Source organism: Drosophila gunungcola, unplaced genomic scaffold (genome assembly GCF_025200985.1).
Source record: "Drosophila gunungcola strain Sukarami unplaced genomic scaffold, Dgunungcola_SK_2 000061F, whole genome shotgun sequence".
Classification (NCBI taxonomy): domain Eukaryota; kingdom Metazoa; phylum Arthropoda; class Insecta; order Diptera; family Drosophilidae; genus Drosophila; species Drosophila gunungcola.
Genome location: NW_026453224.1, coordinates 131,648 through 141,051, shown reverse-complemented (window position 1 = coordinate 141,051; position 9,404 = coordinate 131,648).

Sequence of the window (9,404 nt, the reverse complement as noted above, 5' to 3'; positions counted from 1 at the left end):
TACGTCTTCTAAATCGTCTACAGGGTTGCCCATATTCGACGGACCCATGTTTTTTTTTAAAAAATCAAAGAAAAAAATAAAAATTTGGCGGTTGGCAATCTTAATCATTTAATTTGTTCCAAGTAGATTTGTTTACATCAATTTTTGAATATGATATCTTTCAAATGGCCGCCTCTGGCGTTGATGGCGTATTGTGCCCTTTTTGCAGCATTTTCCATCGTTTTCGCCAACATTTCGGCCGGAATAGCGGCTATTTCTTCACGAATGTTGTCCTTGAGCTCTTCTAGGGTCCTTGGCTTGTTAACGTAAGCCTTTGACTTCAAATATCCCCACAAGAAGAAGTCAGGCGGCGTCAAATCGGGCGAACGCGGTGGCTTTTTTTTGCTTATTTACGGTCCCATTCAATGTGAAATGGGCTTCATCGGACATTATAATTTTGTTCCAAAATTGATCGTCATCTTCGGCCATTTCGATGACTCTCGCGTGGCGTGTATTGTTCAATGGTAAAAATCTGCTTGGACTGACGCTTCAAACGCGGTATGTCATTAAGCGATCTGGCATCTCTGTCAAAAGTTATGGCGTCGTCAGATGGGTCCGTCGAATATGGGCAACCCTGTATGTCAGGATTGGCTGTATACAACGTTCTAGAATTTAATACAGCTACAATTTGGCAAAAGAGAGTTGCCATCTCTTTATAAGCTAACAATCTAAATCCCCATTTATTCTTTTAAGGTGATATTTAACAGATTTAACTACATCATCCCATATACCTCTGAAATGAGGTCCTGCCTGGGGTATAAAATGCCATTAAATTTTTTTGTTTTCTAATATGGGAATGATTATAGAATTGTTATTAGGTACTTTCTGTAAATCCTCATTCAATTTTCTGGAGGCACCCACAAAATTGGTTCCATTATCACTAAAAGAATCTCCTTAACGCAGCTAAAAAGGCATCTGACGTCAAATCGCTTACAGCTTCTAAATATCTATATTGCTTCAAGCTGTTCCTCAATCCGAATATCCAAATTCGTCTTTGAATATAATTCCGCACCAAACTAATTCCGCCGTGTTTATGTGAATTTTTGATAATTAGTAAAGTTTAATGACACTTATTTAGAATTATCGGGTGTTTTGTGTGAAATTCGGCGCAGGAGTTCTGTAAATTACCTTCTACTCTTAATAGTCTTTGTCCAAAAATGGGTTCAATCCTAATATTTTACTTTTAATTCCAATATCTTTTTTAAGCTTAAAAAAAATTATCTTTGAACTAAACTGAATTTCTTGTTGTTTCTTAATTATTAATATGCTTGCTAATTTTATTTCATTTACGGTTAGAGATGCGGAAAAACATTTATTTTTTAATTTCATTTCAATAAATCTCAGGATATAAGCAATAACCCTTTTCAATTTTCACATACAAGAGTAGTTTTCTATTAGTGATAGTATAATGTGGCTCGGTTTCCCTGTTAAGGTAGTACTGACAATAATATTATCTGCTTCATCTTCCATTGGCCAGTATTTTTCCGACTTGGCCAACCATTGAGGTCCGTTCCACCAAATCTCACATTCTCGTCATTTTTCCGGTGTTACTCCCCTTGATGCTACGTCTCCTGGGTTATCTTCTGATCGAAATGTCTCAACTCCATCTCCTTAATTTTCCGTAATTCGTCTGTTCGCCGTCGAATAAATTTGTCTTGTGTGATTGTTGAATCACTCCAGCCATATGCCTTCGTTTGACCACCAGCTGCAAATTCGAGAGAAGATGTGCAGCACAAAGCTCTAATTTAGGAATGGTTTTTCGATTTTTCTTCGGATTAACTTTGCTCTTGCTAGCTATGATCATCGATGAGGTTCCCACCTTAGCATATACAACAGCTGCATATTCTTTATCGGACGCATCAGAGAATCCGTGAATTTGAACTGGCACTTTAGCTTGGGATTTCACCCACCTTGGGATTCTTATACTTTCAAGAGATCTTAAATTTTCTTTAAAGCATTTCCATTAATTGGCATCTGGATCTGACAAGTTCTCATTTTTGCTCTGTTAACCAAAGCAGTTGCATACATAATTTTTCAATTATCTACTTTAGTACAGGGCAGGGTTCACTACTAAAATTGAATTAAAATTCATCTTTAATCGGTTTCCATTGAAGACCAATTATTTTAATGGATTCATTTTCTTAAATCTGTAATATTTTATTTTCTTTGCTTTCCAGTGTTTCAAATATTTCTGAGATATTAGAAATCCATTTTTTTCTAATTCAATGGTGTTTTTTGGCTTCCAGTAGAACCTGTAAAAAGGTCATCCATATAAAAATCTTTTTAATTATTTCTTTTATTGACAAATTTTCGCATTAATTTGAAATTTCGGAAAGTACTCTTGTGGCTAAATAGGGTGCCGATGCTGTACCGTAAATAACCGTTGTTAGCTTATAATCTTTTACTTTTTGTTTGAATGTGCAAATATTGTTGATCTTTTTCATCCATATGATATGATATGATGATATTAAAGATATCTTTTTGGACTCTTGGTCCAACCCACATCATTTCACTTGGACTTTTGTTTTTTATAGTTTTCGCTGAGGCATCGAAATCTACATTTAATTTTGTTATAAGTCTGGACTCTCTTACAGCACCTTGATGGGGTAAATAATATTTTCCTTCTTTCTTGGCCTCTATCACGAGTCCAAAGATTATATATTCATGCATTAATTTTTATTTAACTTTCTCTCTAAGTTATAAAATTGCACTATTGCTTGCGCTTTGGAATTGGAATTTCGACCACATATCTCCCATTTTTATCTATTTTAGTGGTCTCTAAGAACTGCCTTTCGCAAATTTCTTCCTCAATGTCATTACTGTCATTTTCCATTTCCCAAAACCTCTCTAAATCTCCTACTTCCATAAAAGTAGCCAAAACTAATTTGGTACCTTTTGAATTCGTGCAACCGGATACTATCCATCCCAATTCAGTGCTATGTCCTAGGAGTCCGTCTATTTTAACTACTCCATCCTTTACAATATAGGGATATAAATCTACTCCTATAATAATATCTTCCCTACTTTGTTTATTAAAGTAAGAGTCCGCCAACGTATGTTTAATCCACTCTGACTTGTCAACGTCTATTGTTTTGATTGGTAAAGCCTTCATTAGTTTTCGAAGAATGATAGCTGCATTAAGGGGATTTTTTTGTATTGTCAAACACTTTTATCACTATCAATTAATGCCCTTAGGCATTTAATTCCATTTTAATTATGGTTTTTATTGTATGCACTTAGTTGAGTTCGATCAACTTTGGAAATTGGCTGTTCTGCATTCCCACGATCGCCGACCAAAAGTTGCAAGCTCAGTGCACGTGGCTATGTTCGTTTGAAATTTATTGTGGGCATTACATTGCTGTTTGTTGTGCTTACTCTTTTCTTCTGTCTGTGAATTTGAATTATTTTGGGTGTTTACTCTTCCCTCCTTAAACGCGACTGTACTCGGTCGCAACGTAGTAGAGTACAGGTCCGAAATGAGTGGGCTTGCGTTTCTGGCACGGAAGCTGGTGCACTTTCCGTTGACCAACGACTTCATAGGAGTTCCGTAATCGATCCTATTATAAGTAGTGTAACGACCCGCAGTCACAAATATGTACAATTCAACTTTCACATTAAAAAGCTTTAGCTTTCCAAATACTGGCCTTATATTATTCAAACGCGCGCCCAAAGCCAACAGCACCCGGTCACCCTTATTCGACGAAGTTATCGATCGCCGATAATCATCGCCCAATATCCCGATTTCCCAAAGCGGGATTATCATCATAGTCTGATCTGGTCAACATCAACAAGGAGGAATACCCGGGTAAGTGTTCTGGTAAATAGTCTTGGTAGTGGTGGTGGATCCGTAAGAGTTCGCCCGGTGTGGTTTTGAAATACACACCCAGGCCCGGTCGTGATCGCTGAGCCCAGAACGGTTTGCGAATTCCGGCCCATCTCAGTGAGTTCCTATCAGAAGTCACGTTTCCGGCTTCCGACCCGGAAAAGATACGGAATAAACGGCAGGTCGAAACTAACGATGCCCGGAAGCTCGAAACTAACGATGCCCTACGTTCCTACATCCCACTAGTAAATCCAAATAGATCGTTCCTCTAAACGACCCAGAACACTACGAAACAGTGCACCCATTCATTGCGCAGCTCCAGCCCCAATCAGTGCAACACACGGCCTTCCGTAGCGCCGATCCCGCACAGAAAGCAGTGCGATACTCAACGAGCTGCGCTATACTCGGCCCTTCCGCAGCGTCGATATCATCAAGCAGTACCACACTCGGCCCTTCAGCAGCGCCGACGCCGCTCAGCAAGCAGTATCACACTCGATATAATTATAGTTAGAAACATCGTCTTTATTAACCGTACTATTAAAATATAAAATACTCTGTAGCGTTCGATTTGTGTTATTCTTTGGGGAAAGGGATGTAAACCGATCTAAAGAGGAAATAAATTTCTGTCTCGAACCCTGGCCACGGTGAGCTGTACCGCCTCCCGAAACAGGGTCGGTACAGTAGCGCCCGAGCAAATTGAACACAAAAAGACATTAACCTCAAATAGAAAAACCAAAGATCGTTTACCCTCTTCCTCAACACAACACAAAATAATACAATGGCAGACAAGTTAACTCGAGGCTGGATAAGCAATGCCAATAAGTCCAACTGGAAGCCTATCTAATAGAATTCGAGGTCAAGCCAGAAACACTGTGCGAAGACATGCGAAGACAAATGTCAGATTTTATAAAGAACGGCAATTACGGCGAGGAAACTATCAAACGCCTTTTAGAACTGGCTCAGAAACATGCAAGAAGCCCATCACCAGCACCTAACGGAACGAGAAACCAACTGAAAGGCAGTAGCGGGACAACCGACACAGAGGAATACATCGAGGAAAACCATAAATACCTGCAAGTGCCGAACCCGACGGAGTTTGTCGAAGAAAAACCAGGACCTAAGCCCACAAGGACAGAAGAAAATGAAGTGGCCACGATAGGAGTAATACGAAGTTGGGGAGAAGAATACGACGGAACTGAAAACCCGGAAGAGTTCATAAGTAGAACAGAGGAATTGGCAGAGGCATACAGCATAGATCTAGATCATGCAGGAGGAGCAATGGTAATACTTCTCAGAGGCTGTGCCTTGGATTGGTGGCACACCCACCCAAACCCGATGCCGTCATGGAGCACCTTTCGAAAAGAATTCCTAGAGTATTTCAAGCCAGCGGATCATGAGGAGAAAACTATGGAAAGCATCACACATAGACACCAGGGGGAGAAGGACCCGGCGAAAGAATATGCGCTAAAACTCCGGAAAATCATGCGACTCACTACGCTCACAGAAGAAAAAAAACTGGAGTGGGTGTACCGAAACAGTCGAGTGGAGTACGAGCGATATGCTAAGCGTGGAGAATGCCAAACCCTAGCGGAATACCTCCTGCAACCAAGACATTACAGGATGGAATACGAACAATTCATTGCTGCCACAGGAATGAAACGACGGAAAACGGAAGACGCCCATGGGATCAGAGCGGGCACCCAGGGCACACACCACACCCGCAACATCACTAAAGTTCAACGGACGACGCCTACTAGGACAAGTCAACATAGGCAGCACAAGAATTCGCGGTGCAATTGACACAGGAGCCACACGGAGTTTTATCGGCCAAGAACTAGCCAGCAGAATAGCCAGACATGGAAAAAGAAAACAAGTTATTGAAGCCATAAGACTTGCAGACGGAACAAACAGAACGGTCACAGAGGCACTAGAAGTACCAATACAACTCGGGACACAAACAAGCACAACAACACTACTAGTCCTCGACGAGGTGATCGGAGACCTACTCTTGGGAATAGACTTCTTAGAACAATGCAACGCTACACTAGAATGTGGAGGCATCACAGCGAAAATTAAAAAGAAGAAGAGGAACCAACGCAGAAGCAAGAAACACAAGAGACACGGCATCGGATCACTAGAAACAGGGGATTTAACAGACGCACAGTTCCAAGAATCCCTCAAAAGGGAGTTAGAGATGATGAGCCAACTAAAAGGAGTAAGTCACATGCAAGCCACAAAATCTTCATGAAGCACGATCGCCCAAATCAACAGAGGTCCTACCCTCGAAACCCAGCAATGCAATCAATAATAAACAAACAAGTCGACGAGACGCATACCCAGTACCACGAATGGATCACATTCTCAACCAACTCCGCGAGGCAAAATACATAAGCACACTGGATCTGAAAAGTGGCTACTGGGAGATACCGATGGACGAAGACAGTAAACAGTACACTGCCTTTACGGTACCAGGACGCGGACTGTTTTAGTGGAAAGTAAAGCCCTTCGGATTACACAGAGCACCGGCGACGTTCCAAAAAGCGCTAGACTCAGTCATCGGACCGGAGATGGCACCATTCGCGTTCGCATACCTGGATGACATAGTGGTAATCGGACGCACGAAACGGGAACACCTGGAGAAGCTACAGGAGGTAATAAGGCGACTCCGCAAGGCAAATCTAAAGATCAACACAGAGAAATGCCACTTCTTTAAGGAAGAACTGAAATACCTTGGACACGTAATCAGCGCAAGAGGTATACACACCGATCCAGAAAAGATAGCCGCGATCCTCAACATGCCAAGCCCACAGACAACGAAGCAAGTACACAGCTTCCTAGGGTTTGCCTCCTGGTACAGAAGATTCGTCCCGCACTTCACTGAACTAGCGCAATCGCTGTACAACCTGGTCAAGAAGGGGACAAAGTTCAAATGGACCGAGGAGACAGAAGAAGCGACCAAAAACATAAAGAAAGCCCTAATCGAAGCACCGGTCCTGGCTTGTCCGGACTTTGGAAGAATCTTTGTACTTCAGACGGACGCCAGTAACTACGGACTATGAGCAGTACTTAACCAAGAGTACGAAAACGGATAACACGTTATTTAATACGCCAGCCGGAAACTTTCAAAAACAAAACAAAACTACTCGGCTACCGCAAAAGAGTGCCTTGCAATACATTAGGGCATCCAGAAAATGAGGATGTACCTGGAGGGGTACCACTTCGTCGTTATCACTGACCACCAAGCACTTAAATGGCTTAACTCGATCGAGAGCCCTTCAGGTCGTACCACAGTACGTATGGCGCTGTGAAACATGCCAACGGTACAAGACCTCACAGCAGCAGCCGGCAGGGAAAATGCTTACAGAAATAGCAAAAGCACCCTGGGAAACACTCTGCATAGACTTCGTTGGTCCACTACCGAGGTCTATTCACGGCAATAACATGCTTCTAGTTATGTTCTACAAGTTCTCCAAATGGGTGGAGCTAGCAGCCGTCAGAAAAGCAACTGCAGAAAGTATTAAAGTTTTACGGGAACAGATCCTCACACGATAAGGAACTCCGAAAAAACTCATCTCGGACAACGGGGTACAGTTTACGAGTAATAAGTTTAAAGCGCAGTTACAGAAATGGGAATCGTCCACCAGTTAACGCTCCATACACCCCGCAAGAGAACCCGGCCGAGAGGGCAAATAGGACAATAAAGACTATGATAGCTCAATTCTCCGGAACCGTACACACACGGTGGGACGACTGGCTACCCGAAACAACAATGACCATCAATAGCAGCAGGTCAGAGTTAACAGGATACAGCCCGGCGTACCTACTATACGGACGGGAAATACGACTACCTGGGAGCCTGTATAACGAAACCACACCCGGATTCCGAATGATAAAGGAAACGATCGAGGCACGGTTGCAACGCATGATAGAAACGAGCAAGCTAGCACATCGGAACATGGGAAAAGCAACACAAGACCAAGTCAGATCGTACAACCTACGGAAAAGAGACTGAAGACCCAAAGTAGGAGATCTCGTATGGGAACGACAACACCCATTATCAAAGGCAGCTATTGGTTTTGCAAAGTTAGCACCGAAATACGAGGGCCCATTCAAAGTGACTGGTTTCGTTTCAACAGTTATAGCGACAATAAGACAGGAAAAACACACACAGCATACATTAACGAACTGAAACCTGTAGTAGAGAACGAAGTAGTCTAAAGTGATATCTCCCGAACTGATCACCAAAAGCATTTCCTGCTTCAGAATGGACAAAAAACTAGAAAACTCTCTCAAGAAATACAGGGAAAACCTGGAGAACCTGAATCAGCAGCGGCGTCGAGTCATTTTACTCAAGGCCGTGGACGTGGCAGGTCCAGCTGGAGGCCGAAGACCAACCAGGGAGGCACCAGTCGCAAGACAAGCGCCAGCTAGAAAAGGAGGAGTAAACACACCGACGACGACCAGGACAACCCAAGGACATGAGGAAGGAACAAGATAAAACACTGAACAATCACAACGGAAAAATAGCCCAAACCACAGATCGAGATCCCCCCAACAAAGAACTACAACAGGAACCAAACGACATCAACTGATAGAGAAACAGCGACCGCAGACAGCATGGATTAAGCCGCGGCGCTTGTCTGATCTCTACAAGGACCTGGGAGTTGGCCCAGTAAATCTCTCTGAGGAGTCCCATGAGAATTGGGATGAGGAGTGCAACAGGACAACAAAGCCACCCATCGACACCCAACACGAGGAAAAGGTGGCGGAAGCTGTAGCCCTCCTAAAGTCCACCTGGCGCCCAGGAAGCCGAGGGACCCGGAGGGCGAAGTGGCAACGTCAGCGTGACGACCACGGGAGCCACGGCCTCACAAATATGTACAATTCAACTTTCGCATTAAAAAGCTAAAAATAACATTCCAAATACTGGCCTTTTATTATTCAAACGCGCGCCCAAAGCCAACAGCACCCGGTCACACTTATTCGACGAAGTTATCGATCGCCGATAATCATCGCCCAATAACCCGATTACCCAAAGCGGGATTATCATCATCGTCCGATCTGGTCACACTAAGCGGCGCCTATATAAGCGGAGACACAGCCCCAGACCAGTCACTTGCGTTCTGACGATTCTCGAGGAAACATCAACAAAGAGGAATGCCCGGGTAAGTGTTCTAGTAGATAGTCTTGGCAGTGGTGGTGGATCCCCAAGAGTTCGATTTGAAGTCGGCTCTACGACCTGGTGAGGATCAGCGACGCCCGGTGTGGTTTTGGAATACACACGGTTTGCGTAACTCCGGCCCATCTCAGTGAGTTCCTACCAGAAGTCACGTTTCCGGCTTCCGACCCGGAAAAGATACGGAATAAACGGCAGGACGAAACTAACGATGCCCGGCAGCTCGAAACTAACGATGCCCTACATTCCCACAGGAACATCCAAGTAGATCGTTCCTCTAAACGACCCAGAACACTAGTAATTGCGCAGCGTCAGCCCCAAGCAGTGCAACACATGGCCTTCCGTAACGCCAATCCCGCACAGAAA